The sequence below is a fragment of the Bos grunniens genome, chromosome 5 (assembly GCF_055505025.1).
Source record: "Bos grunniens cultivar Pamir isolate PY7600 chromosome 5, Bosgru_T2T1.0, whole genome shotgun sequence".
Classification (NCBI taxonomy): domain Eukaryota; kingdom Metazoa; phylum Chordata; class Mammalia; order Artiodactyla; family Bovidae; genus Bos; species Bos grunniens.
The window spans coordinates 23,920,855-23,939,280 of record NC_141169.1 but is presented as its reverse complement, the minus strand read 5'-3'; the positions used below and the strand labels follow the sequence as shown (position 1 = coordinate 23,939,280).

At 39.3% G+C, this 18,426-nt stretch overlaps 1 long non-coding RNA gene across 1 annotated transcript in view; it reads left to right on the top strand.

The window, feature by feature from the left end:
• Window positions 1-4,584: 4,584 nt before the first annotated feature.
• LOC147371404 (uncharacterized) overlaps window positions 4,585-18,426 on the top strand; it is a 298,466-nt gene continuing 284,624 nt past the window's right edge. The window contains exon 1 of the long non-coding RNA XR_015163547.1: window positions 4,585-4,712. This is a non-coding gene — a long non-coding RNA (uncharacterized LOC147371404). The remainder of the gene's footprint in view (window positions 4,713-18,426) is intronic.

The following is an 18,426-nucleotide window of genomic DNA, read 5'->3' as shown; positions in this document are numbered from 1 at the left end:
CCAGGCTGAGAGTTGTGGGCTGTATGTGAACACGTCTGCCAGCAAGAAGTGGCAGACACTCAGCCTTGGCCTTGAACACATCTGGCACAGAAGGCTTCCCCGTCTGGTAAAGATGGGCTAATTTGTCTGTAATAGGCCCCTCTACTGGAGGGGGTGGAGCTCAGGTTCAGCTGTTCATGGTGCTGGAACTAATGGCAAAATCATACTTAGGAGCTTGCAGGACACCTGCAAAAGAATTTCTCTGGGCCATAAAGCATTTGCATTGCCTTCAGTAATTTGAAGGTTTCTCCTCTGGACCTAAGAGGAGTTTGGGTTCTATTAATAAGATCTACTTAAAGCATGCCTCAAAATTACCAAATTCTTATGTGACTTGGGCATGTGAAGCTATCTAGAAGATGAAACAAATGACTGGCGAGTGCAAACCAGGAAGGACCTCCACCCAGCAGGTATACTCAGTGGTATCCCTCCACAGAAACTTAGGGCTCTGCGAACCTCAAGTAGCTCCTTGATGCTTTGGGTAATCTACATAGTACCCGTTGAGATGGTGGGAAGGAATATCTGGGTTAAGGGTGACAGAAGATCCCCTGGAGAAGAGAATGACTCCCCACTCTACTATTCTTGCCTGGAGAATTCCAGGAACAGAGGAGCATGGCAGGCTAGAGTCTATAAGGTCACAAAGAGTCAGACATGCCTGGGCGACTAACACTTTCTCTTTTCAGGGTCATTGATGCTTATTTGAATACATGTGTATATTTGTGTTTATTTTAACTATTAAAATGCTGGTTGACAAGCTTGGAAAAAAAAGAAAAAAGGAAGCTAAACAAACATAATTCCACCATCCAAAAGTCCTCTCCAAATCATCATACCTTTTGATGAGTCTTTAGCCATATGTACTTACCCTGTTCCTCTTCCTCCCTCTCCAGCTATATTCCGAGGTTGGAACATTTCCACCAATCCAGAAAGTTCCCTTACCTCTTTGCAAATAAGTCTGCTTCCTTCACCTGCTCTCCACTTTCCTAGACAAACACTCTTATGATATCTATTGCTACAGACTGGTTTTGCCTGTTCTTGAAATTCATATAAATGGAAGCATACAGTTACACTGAGTTTTATAATTTTTTAAAAATAGTAACATAGGTGAGTCATTTCTATTTCAATAATATTTATCCACAATATCACTTTTAATAGAAAAATAATGTTGATTTTTTATGAATGCACTGCACTATATTTATTTATTTAAGCAGTTCCTACTGATGAGTATTTTGATTTTTTAAATTCTCTTCCTTCCTTTCTTCCTCCCTCTCTGCCTCCCCTCCTTCCTTCTTTCTTGCTATAATGAACACCCCAGATATTACTCTCACTATAAGCAAGACTTTGCACACAAGGCAACATGAGATCACATTCCTAGAAGTGGAATTGTGTAAATTACATATTTTTGAAAAAACACACTGTAAGGAATATTGCCAAATGGAGTCCAGAAAGACTGCCTTAGTTTATTTCCTAGTATTATTAAAACATATAAACTTGTTTTCTCACACCCTGACCAACATAAAGAATTTGCGGGGGGAGTCTTATCATTGTCAATTTCACAGCATAAACATGGTATCTCATTTTAGTCTTTTATTATTATTAATGAGGTTGAAAACTTCTGAGAATTTAATTTTGTCATTTTATAGTGATAGTAAATTTTTTCTTAAAAAATACATTTTCCAAATAACTAGTAAACTGGTTATGGGAAAAAATGATCCTATTAAAGACGGAGGGATTAAAAAACAAATCAATAATAATTTTAAAAAGCCACTAAGTGAAAGGGAACTAAAAAGCCTCTTGATGAAAGTGAAAGAGGAGAGTAAAAAAGTTGGCTTAAAGCTCAACATTCAGAAAACCAAGATCATGGCATCTGGTCCCATCACTTCATGAGAAATAGATGGGGAAACAGTGAAAACAGTGTCAGACTTTATTTTTTGGGGCTCCAAAATCACTGCAGATGGTGATTGCAGCCATGAAATTAAAGGATGCTTACTCCTTGGAAGAAAAGTTATGACCAACCTAGATAGCATATTCAAAAGCAGAGACATTACTTTGCCAACAAAGGTCCTTCTAGTCAAGACTATGGTTTTTTCCAGTGGTCATGTATGGATGTGAGAGTTGGACTGGGAAGAAAGCTGAGCGCCGAAGAATTGATGCTTTTGAACTGTGGTGTTGGAGAAGACTCTTGAGAGTCCCTTGGACTGCAAGGAGATCCAACTAGTCCATTCTAAAGGAGATCAGCCCTGAGTGTTCTTTGGAAGGACTGATGCTAAAGCTGAAACTCCAGTACTTTGGCCACCTCATGCGAAGAATTGACTCATTGGAAAAGACTCTGATGCTGGGAGGGATGGGGAGCAGGAGGAGAAGGGGACGACAGAGGATGAGATGGCTGGATGGCATCACTGACTCGATGGACATGAGTCTGAGTGAACTCCAGGAGGTGGTGATGGACAGGGAGACCTGGCGTGCTGCGATTCATGGGGTCACAAAGAGTCGGACATGACTGAGCGACTGAACTGAACTGAACTGAACTGAAGGATAATTTAAACCAGGACATACCTTTGATAATTCCGGAATGATTAAGAGAGAGCCAAATAGCCTTTGTCCAGGTTGTCATACTATTCAGCAACAAAGTTAGTTAATGAGGTTTGAAAACTTTTCAACCTTTTGTGTCAAATCCTAGAGTAAGCAGATACTATCCTGTTAGTGCATTGTCATTTTATTTCAAACTGTAATTATCATCATTATCAACAAATATAAACAAAGAGTTTCACTTTGTCTAGCACTAATGAGAACCACTGGTGGTTTTGTTATTGTTCAATGAAACTTGAGATAGCTCAGATCCTTGTTTGTAGATTTGAGGGTTGATTAAATTTACCTCAAAGGTCACTTTAAGACCTAAAGTTCTTAATATATATATATAGAAATTTATCACATTCATAGTAATGTTAGTAATATTTATGTGATAATAAAGATTAGTTAATAGCACTTTGTTAAGTTCTTGTTTTTTGGAATGTCCACAGAGCCATTTAGAAATCCAGTTAGCGTATACTCAGTAAGAAAGAGTGAAGTTTCTGGAGTTGTAGGCAGTTCTGGGTCTGAAACCCAGCTCCATCACTTACTATCTGTGTGACCTTCAGCTAGTTCCTTATCCTCTCAGTTTCTACATTTGCTCATTTTTAAAGTGGGGTGTAATACTGTCTATTTCATGGGTTGTTGTGAAAGGTAAATACTAAGCACTTAAATCATTTCCTGACACATAGGAAATACACAGGATATGGTAATTTCTATTATTTTCTATCATCATCACCACAATCAACACAATCAGGAATGTATAGAATCAAACTGAATAAACATCACTTTATCATTCATCATTCTATTCTAATTTATATTTGATACTTTTAGATTGATTATTCATATTATCAAATATAAAATAAGTCTGATTCCCTCACTCTATCTGGAAGGTTATATTAATAGAAATCTTTCTCTACTCCTTTGCAGGTTCTTCTTTCTAACTAACCTACCCTCTTGAATTGGTGGTATCTAAGAACAACAGACTGGTTCCAAATAGGTAAAGGAGTATGTCAAGGCTGTATATTGTTACCCTGCTTACTTAACTTATGTGCAGAGTACATCATGAGAAAGGCTGGGCTGGAGGAAGCAAAAGCTGGAATCAAGATTGCTGGGAGAAATATCAGTAACCTCAGATATGCAGATGACACCACCCTTATGGCAGAAAGTGAAGAGGAACTAAAGAGCCTCTTGATGAAAGTGAAAGAGGAGAGTGAAAAAGTTGGCTTAAAGCTTAACATTCAGAAAACTAAGATCATGGCATCCAGTCCCATCACTTCATGGCAAATAGATGGGGAAACAGTAAAAACAGTGGCTGACTTTATTTTTGGGGGCTCCAAAATCACTGCAGATGGCGACTGCAGCCATGAAATTAAAAGACGCTTATTCCTTGGAAGGAAAGTTATGACCAACCCAGACAGCATATTAAAAAGCAGAGACATTACTTTGCCAACAAAGGTCCATCTAGTCAAGGCTATGGTTTTTCCAGTGGTCATGTATGGATGTGAGAGTTGGACTGGGAAGAAAGCTGAACTCTGAAGAATTGATGCTTTTGAACTGTGGTATTGGAGAAGACTCTTGAGAGTCCCTTGGACTGCAAGGAGATCCAACCAGTCCATCCTAAGGGAGATCAGTCCTGGGTGTTCATTGGAAGGACTGATGGAAGCTGAAACTCCAATACTTTGGCCACCTCATGCTAAGAGTTGATTCATTGGAAAAGACTGTGATGCTGGGAGGGATTGGGGGCAGGAGGAGAAGGGGACGACAGAGGATGAGATGGCTGGATGGGATCACTGACTCAATGGGCATGAGTTTGGGTAAACTCCGGGATGGACAAGGTGATGATGTATTGGTGATGGACAAGGAGGCTTGGCGTGCTGCGGTTCACGGGGTCACAAAGAGTCAGACATGACTGTGCATCTACTAAACTAACAGTCCAAGATTCAACATTAGCAAAAGGATTGGATTCCAGGTTTGTGGCCTCCAGAGCCCATTGCTCTTTGCACCACACTGCATGATCTCCAGGAGGAGGACTGGCAGGTAGTGACATCTGTTATCTGACTGCCCCATTGTGTCAGGTGTATATGGGTGGAACTCCAGAACTTTTGCAGGTACGTAGTACTGTATTGAGGTGTGGGAGAAGGTGGGTGCTAGAGTCTGCTTTCCATGTGGCAGAAGAGTTTCAAATGTCACCACTAGCTTGTCATTGATATTTAAGTTCTTTTTGACTCAAAGGAATGTTTCCTATTAAAATGTGAAATTTTGGGTGGGGGGGCATCTATGGTAAGTGTTTTGATAACCTTACCAGTTCAAGCTCAAATGACATAAGTTAGACAGTGAATATATATACATATATATATTCTTGAAAGTGAAAGTCGCTCAGTTGTGTCTGACTCTTTGGTACCCCATGGAAAGTCCATGGAATTCTCCAGGGCAGAATACTGGAGTGGGTATTCCCTTCTCCAGCGGGTCTTCCCAACCCAGGGATTGAACCCTGATATATATTTAATTTATATGTATAATATAAATATATATAAATACTTTTATGAATATATACTTATATATTATCTATACTTATATAAATATATAGTTACTTATATAATGCATAGTTACTTATATAAATATATCATTACAGTTGCATGTACTCTATTCACATAGAATATAGAGTTACATATATAGTTATATATATTTATATGGAGAGTTATGTAGTTTCTATCTAAATGTGTTAAATTAGTTTTTTTTCATCTTCTGGAGCAAAATTTTAATTGTTCTTGAGTCATCTCTTAAATATTGCCATTTAAGTGAATCTAAAGAAGAATTTTAGCATTTTAATTTTCTAGAAGATTAATCTTATAGATGTATGCTTTGATATTTTTATCAGTGTTGCATTTGTACATAAGAGTAGCTTCTTTTTTCTTATTCTAAAGCAATACATTAAGTTAAAGCAATAAGATTCCTACTTTTCCTTTTTGCTGTTTTAGATCCTTCACAGTGGGCTCGATGAAATATTTCTAGAAAGATGTAAATACCTTACTGAGTCTTTCTTAGTAAAATGTCAAAGTTTTAAAAAGTTTTTTTTTTTTTTTGACAGAAATGTCAAGATTAGAGCAAGATTATTATTGTTTGCATTTACGGGGAGAAATAATTTGTTGTTATAAAGGAGTTAATGACTGGGTTTAGTGCTTTCAGGCTCCAAAGAAGGTATTTTTAAAATCAAAGGTAGCCTGACAGGAGAAAAATGCACACCATTAGATGCAATTGCTATGTAAATGGTCTTTTTGTTTTAGAGTGCAGTTTATAGTAATTGAAAAAAATCCCATATGCCATTTTCATTGGTTACTCCATTTGTTTTCTTTCTGTGTAATTGAATTTCACACAAAAGAGAGAATGAAAACTTTTGAATACTGAAATACTGAAGCAATATTTTCAGGTGCATCATTGTATTTTCTATAGATTCTTTAATTTTAGAGCTTAGCTCTTGGTAAGTATTCTCCAGGGTGTATATTTATGTTTGTGTGTGTTTGTGTTTTATGAGACTCGAAGAAGGAGAATGACATCTCTTTTGAGACCAACCTCTGATTCCATTGAATGTTACATTTCTTAAAACATCAAAAAATTGTCTTTCAGTCACGTTTTGGGTTTATTTCTGACCATTTGCCAAAGCAGGCCTTATTGCAATTAGGAGACAATTCTATTTCACATTTTGTAGGGCTGTGTATCCCAAACTATAGAAACACAGTTATATAGGACTCTGCCAGACAAACATCATCAAAAAACAATATTTGAGATGCAATTCTATATCACGGCACATTTTCCCATGTTTCTTTGTCAGTATTTGGGTATTTATACCTGGATAAAATGAATTTGCGGAAAAGTCAGTATGTCCTCATTTTGAAGCAGCAAATCTTTGCTACTGTTTCATTTTATGAATGATGTGGGGCATTGGCATGTGGGAATCAATGGGAAAGTATAAGACTTAGAACAACATTCAAAAAACTTAGAGAAATGACAATGAAAATGCCTTGCATGGAGTTCAGCTATAAACCTATAGATATGAGGAACAGAATGGTTTGCCTTCAAGCTTCATTGGTTGTTTTGCTTTTTGTAATTCAGGTCTGCTATCTAGAGTTACGGCAGGCAAAAGAAATACTTACACGGAATGTTCTGAATATAGATCTCTGAAACTCATTATACTAAGCTTTTACGTACTGGAAGATGGTTCTATGAGACTCAATCATGTGAGCCATTGGGAAGAAGGAACTAGTGCGGTTTTCTGGGTGAGGATCGTGTTGATGGGTGAGAGGAAAAGAAACCAATATTCCTTAGGAAGAAATGGAGTAAGCAAGGTATAAATGACAGAGAGGAGTGCTTGTTCATTTATATCAATATTTTCCCTCGTTTGACAACCATCCACTTCAGCTATGTGTGAGGCCCTTTACTGGATTGTGGTCAATCTGAAAAAATGCCAGTGGGACTGATAGGCTTTGGTATATTATTACCATTATACATTCTATTTCTTTCTTTTTTAAAAACTGAGATATAACTAACATATAACACTGTGTTAGTTGTAGGTGTACAACATAATGATTTGATATATGTATATAGCAAAATGATTACCACAATAACAATTATAATTTTTATCTTGTAAGGAGAACTTTTAAGATCCACTCTCTTAGCAACGTTCAAATGTGCAAAACAGTGTTGTTAACTATAGTCACCATGCTGTACATTATATCCCAATGTAATGTATATATTTATCTCATGACTGAAATTTTACACCCTTTGACCACCTTCACCTCTCCCACCCCATGGCCCGATACTGACAACCACCATCTGCCTTTCCATGTCATTTTAACATGAATGTATTTTGCCCAAAATTTAGTTTGACTTGAGTGCAATTAAGAATCATCATTATTGGGGCTTCCCTGGCAGTCCAGTGGTTAAGACTCTGTATTGCCAGTGCAGGGGATGTGAGTTTGATCCCTGGTTGGTGAATAAGATCCTGCATGCTGTGTGGTATGACTTGAATAAATAAATGAGACTGTCGATACAAGAAAAGAATATTTATTTTATTCACTTGGACAAATACGTGCAATCTCATCTATGAGATTGGTCTGTGAAACTTTGGTCTATGATAAAGGAACAATATGTTTATAGTGTTCTTATTCATAATTATGCATAATGATTGTAAAATGCAGGTCTAATTTCTGGCTCATATAAAGGGTAGAGTAGGCAATATATATCATAGCTCAAAATTTTAGATTCTTATAAGAAAACTGGTCTTAAGAGAGGATACTCCTTTTGTTTTTAGTTGATCTTTCAAAAGAGATAATGAGTAGATGGGGATTCAATATGCCCCAATCTGAACTTTAAGAATCATACTTTTTAAAAAAGCCTCACGGGAACTTTCCTGGCAGTCCAGTAGTTACGACTCCATGTTTCCTGTGCAAGGGGCACAGGTTCAGTCTCTGGTCAGGGAACTAAGATCCCACAAGCCACACCATGGGGCCAAAAAAGAGCCTCATCCCTGTTTATTGAAATCATTTTGCTATTGAAAATTGTATACAACAGTCTTCTTGGTATAACCACCTACACTGTACATTTACATTCCATGTTAACTTGGAATGCTTTGGATTAGTTTCCACACTGCATTTGTGTGAACATTTTATTTCTAGAATCCATTGACTCATTAGGATCTGCATAAAATACAAGTGTAGTGGCAAAACAGACCCTTTCAAAAAGGAATAGTCCAGGAGCCTGGCAAATAATTTCTGAGTGTTGCAGCATTTAGAAAAGTCCTTGAGTCTAAATAAGATACAGCCTTCAAACATGTACTTTTGTAACAAGCAGAATGGTTGTTGTTGGGTGATAGTTTCCCATGGGTCGCTCACATTTCTCCATGTCGTGTGAGCAGAGGCATTGATTGTACTGGTTCCAGCCCCTCTTTTCAAAGATACTTGTATAGTAAATGGCCTTGAAAAATAGAAGTACTACTTCCTGCAGCAATGGAACATGTTTATTTGCTGCCAATTATGAAAGATTCTAGAAGCTCCAATGGCTCAAGAGGTAAAGAATCTTCCTGTAATGCAGGGGATACAGGAGACACGAGTTCACTTCCTGTGTCGGAAAGATCCCCCGGAGAAGGAAATGGCAACCCACTCGAGTATTCTTGCCTGGGAAATCCCATGGACAGAGGAGCCTGGCAGGCTACAGTCCATGGGGTCGCGAAAGAGTCTGACACGACAGAGCACACACATGTAATGAAAGGTATGAAAGAGTCAGGGCTCCTCTCCTGTCATGCAAACCAGTGCTTGTGCAGATGGTATCTGGCCCCCTTCCTGTCATCCTGTGGAACTCTGGGACTCTGGGAACCAGTGCAAGAATGTGCTGATACTTTGGTTAGCGGTATTGGTCTGAGTGGTAAATTCTTTTGTGTCTTACTCAGGAGTATCATGGTTTGTACCATCATTCATGAATCTATGGCAGGCTTACAGGTTAATCTGCAGGGCATAATCTCAGAACCTCCACAGTCCTTGGCTGTCAGTATCATAATTCATAAATAAATTTCTTCTTCATGTGTGCCTGTCATTCTGATGACCTTACTATTTTTTTAATTAAAATTAAAAATGTCTTTTCCATTATGGTTTATTATAGCATATTGGATATATCCTGTGCTATATGGTAGGACCTTGTTGTTTATCCATTCTGCATATAATAGTTTGCATCTGATAGTCCCAAACTACCAATCCACCCTTCCCCCACTCTCCCTCCCGCTTGGAAATCACAAGTCTCTATGTCTGTGAGTCTGTTCTTGTTTCATAGATATGTTCATTTGTGTCATATTTTAGATTCCACACGTAAGTGATATATGGTATTTGTCTTTCTCTTTCTAACTTACTTCACTTAGTGTGGTAATCTCTATGTCCATCCATGTTGCTGTAAATGGCATCATTTCATTCTTTTTTATGGCTGAGTAGTATTCCATTATATATATATATCACATCTTCTTTATCCACTCACCTTTTAATAAACATTAGGTTGCTTCCATGTCTTGGTTATTGTAAATAGTGCTGCTGTGAACATTGAAGTGCATGTATCTTTTTGAATTATAGTTTTGTCTGGATATATGCCCAGGAGAGGAATTGTTGGAGCATATGGCAACTCTATTTTTAGATTTTTGAGGAATCTTCATACTGTTTTTTATAGTGCCTACATTTTTATAGCGCCTACATTCCCAACAATGTAGGACAGTTCCCTTTTCTCCACACCCTCTCCAGGATTTGTTATTTGTAGATTTTTTAATGATGGCCATTCTGACGGGTGTGAGGTGTAGTTTTGATTTGCATTTCTCTAATAATTAGCGATGTTGAGCATCTTTTCATATGCCTATTGGCCGTCTATGTCTTCTTTGGAGAAATGTATTTCTAGGTCTTCTGTCCATTTTTTGATTGGGTCTATGGCCTTACTTGGAGAAGGAAATGGCAACCCACTCCAGTGTTCTTGCCTGGAGAATCCCAGGGATGGGGGAGCCTGGTGGGCTGCCGTCTATGGGATTGCACAGAGTCGGACACGACTGAAGTGACTTAGCAGCAACAATGGCCTTACTAGCTGTATAATTAATAAAAGAAATGAAATAATTGCCAATCTCCTAAAATAATACTTAAGAATCTTAGCATCTTCTTCCTTTCCTACACTATCCCCCATCTAAATTGTTAACTAGGAGTCAACTTTGAATTTAAGGAAAGAAAAATTGATTGAATCATTTGCCCCTATGAATTCCTTGTTTGTTCAGACATCACTCATTTTAAAAAGAGAGAACTGAGAACACCAATGCTGGTATCTGCCAAGGGTAACAAAGTAGGGAGCCTGGCCTGTGATGGAAGATTTACTGAGTTCAGGTCGTTTCCAGGATGCTCATTTATGACTGGTGCATGCTTTCTCTTCTTGTGAGATGAGGAAGTATTATTGTCTTTCCCCTTAAGATTTAAAAACAATAAGATAGGATCTAGAAAGGTAGTGTGGCACAACGGTTAAGAGTAAGACCATGGAGTTAGCTGTCGCGGTTTATGATCTGGTTCCATCTGTGTAAACTTTGAGCCAAGTTTCTAATGTCTTCCAAGTTTCAGTTCCGCCCCCTTTAAAATAGAAATGAGAACAATATTGCCGTGTCACAGAGAATAGCCGTGATGATGAAAGGAGAGGAGGCCAGGAGCACTGCAGGACACCTAGTGTGTGCTCATCAAATGCTGGTTGTTACCATTAGCTTTTTGGTAAATATGTACCTGACAATTAGTGAGTGACTTGGAAAGCTGATTGACAAATCATGCAATAGCATCCTTCATCCAAGACAAATTGTTTTCAAGATGGTGACAATTATGGATGGAGAGATCGGTGGTTGATGTCTTTGCTGCCATTAGTTCATGTGGTTTCCCTAAGAATTCTGTGTTCCTTTCTACGTCTTGCTTGGAGTTAATTCAAGGTCTGGATCTTTCACAAATGATTTGGCTCTTAGGTGCTCAGAAATTTCATTTCTACTTCAAGAACTTTATAGGAATTCCTCTCAGAATAGAAGTAGCAGTGTCAAGCTTCATGGCCAAAGAATGGGTTTAAGCTTCACTTTTATTTTCTCTTACAACCATATAAAAATAATGTTTTTTCCTCTATTATTTGTATCTTGCAAAGTCAGAAAGCTGACCTTATGATTCTACTATCTTCTATTTGCATAGTTCACAAAAGCTACTGTTTAAACCTATAATTCATTTTTTTTTAAGTTTAAAACCTTTACCTATGAATTAGTAAAAAAATAGAAATGTAGGGGTTTTGGAAAATATTGCTGTCCAGTGGTTCTCAAACACAGTGAACAAATAACGTATTCACTGCTCCATGAAGAAATGAGAAAAACAACTATAAATAAAAATTTCATCTTAAAGTTAAATGTAAGAATAAAAGTCGTTTATTCTGACATTGTGTTCTTCCTAAATTTTAGTGTTATTAAAATATAATATTTTCTATGAAGTGCTGTTTATGTACTGGGTTTTAAAAAATATTTTAATTTGGGAAAAGTGAAAAAAAGGCAAATTCATATTCCCTTAATTCTTTTTTAAAAATTGGTTTTGAAGTAGAAAAATATAAGATCCAAGGGTAATTATAATAGCAATCACTTATGCAAGGCTTCTTACTAGGCCTGGTTCTAAGCGATTTACAGACATTGATTTATTTAATTCTTGAAATTAAAAGATGCTTGCTATTTGGAAGGAAAGCTATGACAAAACAAGATAGCGAATACTTTGCTGTCAAAGGGGTCCATATCATCAAAGCTATGGTTTTTCTAGTAGTCATGTTTGGCTGTGAGAGTTGGACCATAAAGAAGGCTGAGTGCCAAAGAATTGATGCTTTTGAACTATGGTGCTGGAGAAGACTCTTGAGAGCCCCTTGGACAGCAAGGAGATCAAACCAGGCATTCCTAAAGGAAATCAACCCTGATTATTCATTGGAAGGACTGACTCTGAAGCTGAAGCTTCAGTACTTTGGCCACCTGATTCAAAGAGCTTACTCATTGGAAAAGATCCTGATGCTGGGAAAGAGTGAAGCAAAAGGAGAAGGGGGCAGCAGAGGATGAGGTGGTTAGATAGTGTGGTTGACTCAGTGGATATGAATTTGAGCAAACTCCAGGAGATAGTGGAGGACAGAGGAGCCTGGCATGCTGCAGTCGATGGAGCTGCAAAGAGTCGGACATGACTTAGCAACTGAACAACAATAAAGGAACTCTATGAGTTGAATACTGATATTATAACCAAGTTTCTCAGATGGACTTCCTAGGTGGCGCAGTGATAAAGAATCTGCGTGCCAGTGCAGGAGACGTAAGAGATTCAATCCTTGGGTGGGGGAGATCCCCTGGAAGAGGAAATGGCAACCTGCTCCACTATTCTTGCCTGGAAAATTCCATGGATAGGGGAGTCTGGTGGGCTATAGTCCATGGGGTCACAAAGAGTTGGACACAACTGAGCATGTGCGTGCACACACACAACCAATTTATAGATCAAGAAACAGAAACAGTAGAATTGAGTAATTTGACTCAGGTGACACAGCTCAAACAGTAAAGACAGGGCTCAAACCCATGATTCTGGATCTAATATCTTCCTTAGAAGAATCCTAGAAACTTTCATTGAGCTAGAAATCTGAACATTGTGTATTTGAATATTTAGAGGACATTTTGGCAATATCTATCTATCAAAAGCTTCAAAACAGTGTCTGTGCTTTGACCCAGATTTCTAGGAATTTATTCTAAAGAAACAAAGAATTATGCCAAAACGTATGTAATGTAAAAGGGCATTGATTATAACACTGTATACATTGGAGAAAAATAGAAACTAATTAAATGCCCCCATAGAGGGAATTATTTAAATAAGTGAACAGCCATGCAAAGGATAGTAATACATAATTTTAATTGTTTAAACTGTGTTGCACAAAACCTTGGGGTTTATCATCTGACATGAATTAGGGCTTTGCAAATATTTTGTCTGAACTTTATAGATGCTGATGAAGATTGATACATCACTGTCTCCAGTCACCCCTGATTGAAACTTTTTGTCTTTATAAAACATAATCTCATGGGTTTATTTTAGGATGAATAAATGTTCTACATTAGACTAGCAACCCATCTTTATGGGCTGACAGATACCTTTTTTATTTGTTTGTTTGTTTTACGAGGATGCTTTGTAGACTAAGTCTATTTTCAACACCAGCTCTCTAGATATGGTGTTATGAGTGTTCCCATTAGGGTTTTCTTGCTGGCCAGCCTTGTCAGCCTATCTCCAGTGTGTTCCTTCTACTGAACCCAACCAGATTCACTTCACTAAACTAGCCAGTGATCTGCAGAGTTCCTGAGAGGGAGATTCTTACCATTATATTTTATTCTGCTTTATGTATTAACAGTCATATAAAAAGCTTCTTGGATCTAATCAATAATATTTTTCCTTGAGACTTCTGAAAGTGGTTAGTGGATCACTGACTAGTGTGGACAACATGAATAGCTTTTTGCAATTAAAAAATCTTGAAAATGTTACTGCATCACAGTGTAAGGGAAGAGGCAGGGGTGTTAACAGACAGTTGTGAATTTGCTTTAGCTGTTCACTAGCTATGGAACACGGCAGGTTATTTTATCTAAAAATGGAAATTATTATCTTTCAGGTTGTTATGAGGATTACAGAAGGTACATTTAAGCACTCAACAAATGTTGACATAGAAAGAGGACAGCTAATTTAGATAGGGGAGTTGAGGAAGTTGCCATCAATATGATTGTTTATAACCATCACCCTAAATACCAGAGATAATTTTAGACATTTCAAGTAATAGAGAGGGTTGTATTAAACTCTTAGCTTTTAAAATGTTTTCTATTGTTTTACACTCAATCTCTAATTTATATCTATTTAGAATTTTACAACTTATATTAAAGACTGTATTATACTCACCCTTTGCTGTGTAAATCTTGAAAAGTTCTCTAGCCAAAGGCAATAAATTTCACTCTGGCAACATCAAAGGCTATTCAAATAATGTGAATATAAAGTATTGCACAACTTTTAAAGTTTATGGTTCATTTGTACAAAGACTCACTTCATATCTACTTGGCCTTTTGGCTAAGATCATGTGTAGTACAAAGATTCATTGCTGTAGGAGAAGTATCTCAATTATTTTCTGGTAGTGTCAGTAATTTCATGGAGTTCTATTTCTATTCTCTCTCTCTTTCCCTCCCTGCCCCCCCTCAGTTTTCCTTGGCTCTCCTTATTTGAGTTGGGTGACCTTCCTATAGGCTTCCACAGTTTTTGAATCCCAAAGGTAATCCGGGGTGCACTGTTCTGTCACTTTATATGGGTTTCCTCCAAGAGATTGTAAATTTGCAATGGGCAAGAACTCTGAGTGCTCCAGGCCAACCCTCACCCACTGGCTCCCGCCACCTACAGCTGTGCCACTACTATCTGCCTGGGGTCCTGCACTGATCCACCTTGCCTTCCTCTCCATTTATGTCAGCCCCGATTTCCCAAGTCATCTCTCATCCTTCGAACTCTGATCTCCATATGGCCTCATTATCCCTTTTCTGACTCTATATCTCACTCCTCCTCAACTTTTGAAACCCTTCCATGGTAGCCTCACAACATCCCCTCTATACCTCACTTCTCTGAATATTCTCTTCACCTTCTTGCTACACTGGAGATCTGGTTCTCCCCAGGACACTGGTTCTTTTGCAGGTGTTGGCCGTTTTCTCTCCAACACTCCTTGTGTAACTAAAAGTGGGGTCTGGCTACTCACCACTCAAAAACTAATAAAGAGGCAAGGTTGGTGGAAAGGAAAGCTTGCTTTACTGTGGATGCTGGCAACTGGGTAGAGGAGGGCAGGCCCTGTCCAAAGGTTGACTCTCCCCACTGACAATCAGTGGTCAAGAGGGAAGGGGCTACATGCAGAAACAGCACAGTCAGCTCTGACAGTCATCTTGAAACTGGTCATTGGTGGTCTGACCAGGGACACCTTGATTGTTTTATGTGCAGTTAATCTTCAGTTCCAAGGCCAGTTTGTTTCCATTTATTTGAGGCCAGTTCTTGGAATTGTGGCAGTTTATGTCATGGCTACAGTCTGATCTTCTTCCCTGGTAGCTCAGCTGGTGAAGAATCCACCTGCAATGCAGGAGACCCCGGTTTAATTCCTAGATCAGGAAGATCCCCTGGAGAAGGGGTAGGCTACCCACTCCAGTATTCTTGGGCTTCCCTGGTAACTTAGTCAGTAAAGAATCTGCCTGCAATGCAGGAGACATGGGTTTGATCCCTGAGTTGGGAAGATTCCCTGGAGGAGGCAAGGCAACCCACTCCAGTTTTCTTGCCTGGAGACTCTCCATTGACAGAGGAGCCTGGCTGGCTGCAGTCCATGGGGCTTCAAAGAGCCAGACATGTTTGAATGACTAAGTACAACAGTCTGGTCATTGTGTAGTTAACTTCTTCTGCCTGGTTGGAGTTTCAGTATCTATAAGACAGCTCACAGGATATGGCTCAGAATATTATCTATAGCCCTTGAGAAGGAACTAAAGGTTCCTTTAGAGAAGGACTTTGCTTACTGACTAAACTATTATTATTTAGTCTTATTGGACTATTTTTCTTTGCTTCTGCATTTTCTCATTTCTCTGATTAAATTTATTCTTTGACTGAAGTTTTTCCACAGACAAAAGGCAGGTGGAAGACCTTGATAGGGAGGGACCACAGGGTCCTGCGCCTTTTCACTTGAGCCTACAAGCAGGGTACATACAGTGGACTGAATGTGACCCCCACAAATTAACATTAATACCTAATCCCCAGTGTGATGGTATTAGGGCCTTTGGGAGGTGATTAGGTCATAAGGGTGGAGCCCTTATGGATGAGATTAGTGCCCTTATAAAAGAGACCCCAGAGAGTTCCCTCTGTCCCTTCCACCTTAAGAGGACACAGGAGAAGATAGCCATCCATGAACCAGGAAGCTAGTTCTCACCTGACACCAAATCCACTGATTCCTGGATCTTGGACTTTCAGACTCTAGAACTGTGAGAAACAAATTTTGTTATAAGCCACCCAGGCTCTGGCAGTTTTGTGATAGCAGCCTAAACAGATTAAGACCAGAGGTATTCTCAGGACTACTTCCAGACCATTTCCAACCCCACCCTCAGCTCTCCTCACTAGCTCTCGCTCTCAAGCCATTCGTCTGTTTCCCACTTGGTTGTCTTTTGCCATGTCCTTCTTCACACATACACTTTCCTTCCTTAAGCATGTGGCTCCAGATTCCGCTTTCCCACATCACTCCTGTCAAACTTCCTGATGGCTGTTTTAACCTCATGGGTTATTTTTTCAAATCTTTTCTTATTTTTTGGGGGTGGGTGGGATTCTCTCCTCCCGTGACCCTGCCCTAACCCCACCTCATGACACTCACTCCCATGGTCAATCCTTAGACTTGTCCTCTATCAATAACTGTGACCCTTCTCTCATCTCAGTTTCAAGTGAGTATTATAATGGTATTGTCATTACCATTACTATTTGTACACAATTTGTTGAATTGAACTACTCATGAATTGGGTAACCACAGCAAATGAATTACTTTCTTTCAACCTCCTTTCTTCTCTCCAGAGGCTGTTGTGTGAGGAGTTGAGATCATATATTGGTGATAGAATATGGGAAATGAGGGAAAGGAAGCAAGAGGAACTGAGCCCTAAAAGGATGAAGGGTTTCGAATTAAGCCATGAAGAAAGAGGTAAAGCCTGGGGGACAGGGAAGTATAGAAAAATGTTCTATCCTGGAGGAAAAGGATGGCAGACCCACTTGTCAGGAGGTGGATGCTGGCTAAGAAACAGTAAATAGATTGTAGACTAGAGGCTTGCAGGGCACATAGAGATGGAACAGAGAGATTAAAGGCAGCCCAGGGGATGCAAGGAGTAGAAAATGTTCCAGAGCACACAGTAGGGGCTGAGTAAATACTTGCTGAATAAATGAATAAGTTATGTGACTACAGGTTTCGGATTTTGTTGTTTTCTCAAACTGGGGCTAGAAGTGCAACAGTGTCACATTTTAAGCACAGGGGTGGGGAAGGACAAAGCTGCTGCTGGCCTAATTTCTTGTGCAAATTAGAAGTGGCTCCAGATCTGGGCTGATGGATTAGAAAAGGGCATCTCCTTTTTCAGGTTCTAAGCAGCTTTCTGTCAACAAGTGTGCTCTGTTTTACAGCACTGCCATCTTTATCCCTAGGTTGGGGGCAGGTGGATAACAAGAACGTGGTCAGGTTCTAAAGTCCACTCTTCTTCTTTTTAAAAAACGTTTCATTTATTTGGCCACACTTGGTCTTAGTTGTGGTGCTTGGGATCTTTAGTTGAGGCACATGAACTCTTCTTTGAGGCTTGTGAGATCTAGTTCCTGACCAGGGATTGAACTTGGGCTCCCTGCCTTTCGAGCACCGAATCTTAGCCACTGAAACACCAGGGAAGTCCCTCTAATGTCCATCCTGAAAGTTGTCTTTATACTTTATACATGCCAAGTTGTCTTTATACTCTTTGGACTTGGGCTTCCGTAGTTTCTGAAGGGAAAAATTTGCTTCTTAACTTTTCTGCTGTGACCTCCCTTTTGCTGTAATAGTTGAGGTCAAGGTCTAGTTTGAAATGAAGATGTGGGAGACTGAGGGTGTAAGTAAGAGATTTCTATTTCTTGCTGGGGGTAAGTAAAGGAAAGCAACATGGATTTATCACGGACTCCTCTTCACTTTCTGTGTCAGACATTTGTTATAGACACTTACCTCATTTTCCATCCTTACAACGATCTTCCCAGGCAAATATTAGTCACCATTATTCTTATGAAGGTCCAGAGAGAGCCTACAACTTGGGCCAGGCACCAAGTGAGGAGTGGAGTGAAGATTCAAGCTCAGGGTTTGAATTCCCTGTGCCACATGGTTGCTGGGTTTTCTTCTGGTGAAACACATTGCCAGGTGTAAACTCAGGAGGATAGGCATTGTTTTATTTTTTTCACCTTTGCATGCTTCCCAGAGCTTATCATCATCCCCAACACTAAGAAAATGCTAAATGGAGGTGTGTGGGGCTGAATTGAATGTGGATGAGCAAGGGCTGCTGACCAGCAGTCCACCTTCTCCCCACAGTCATTTTCATGTCAATCATCGGAATGCTGTCTTCCTAATTTGCTCTTCCAGCTTCCCCTCTCAGGGAATGCTTCTCACTAGGGGAATCTGCCTGGTCCAGTGAGCTGTGGTCATTTGACCCTCCAAGGGAGATCTGGAAACTCTTTTCCTAGTGGGTCCCATTGATCCTAGGGG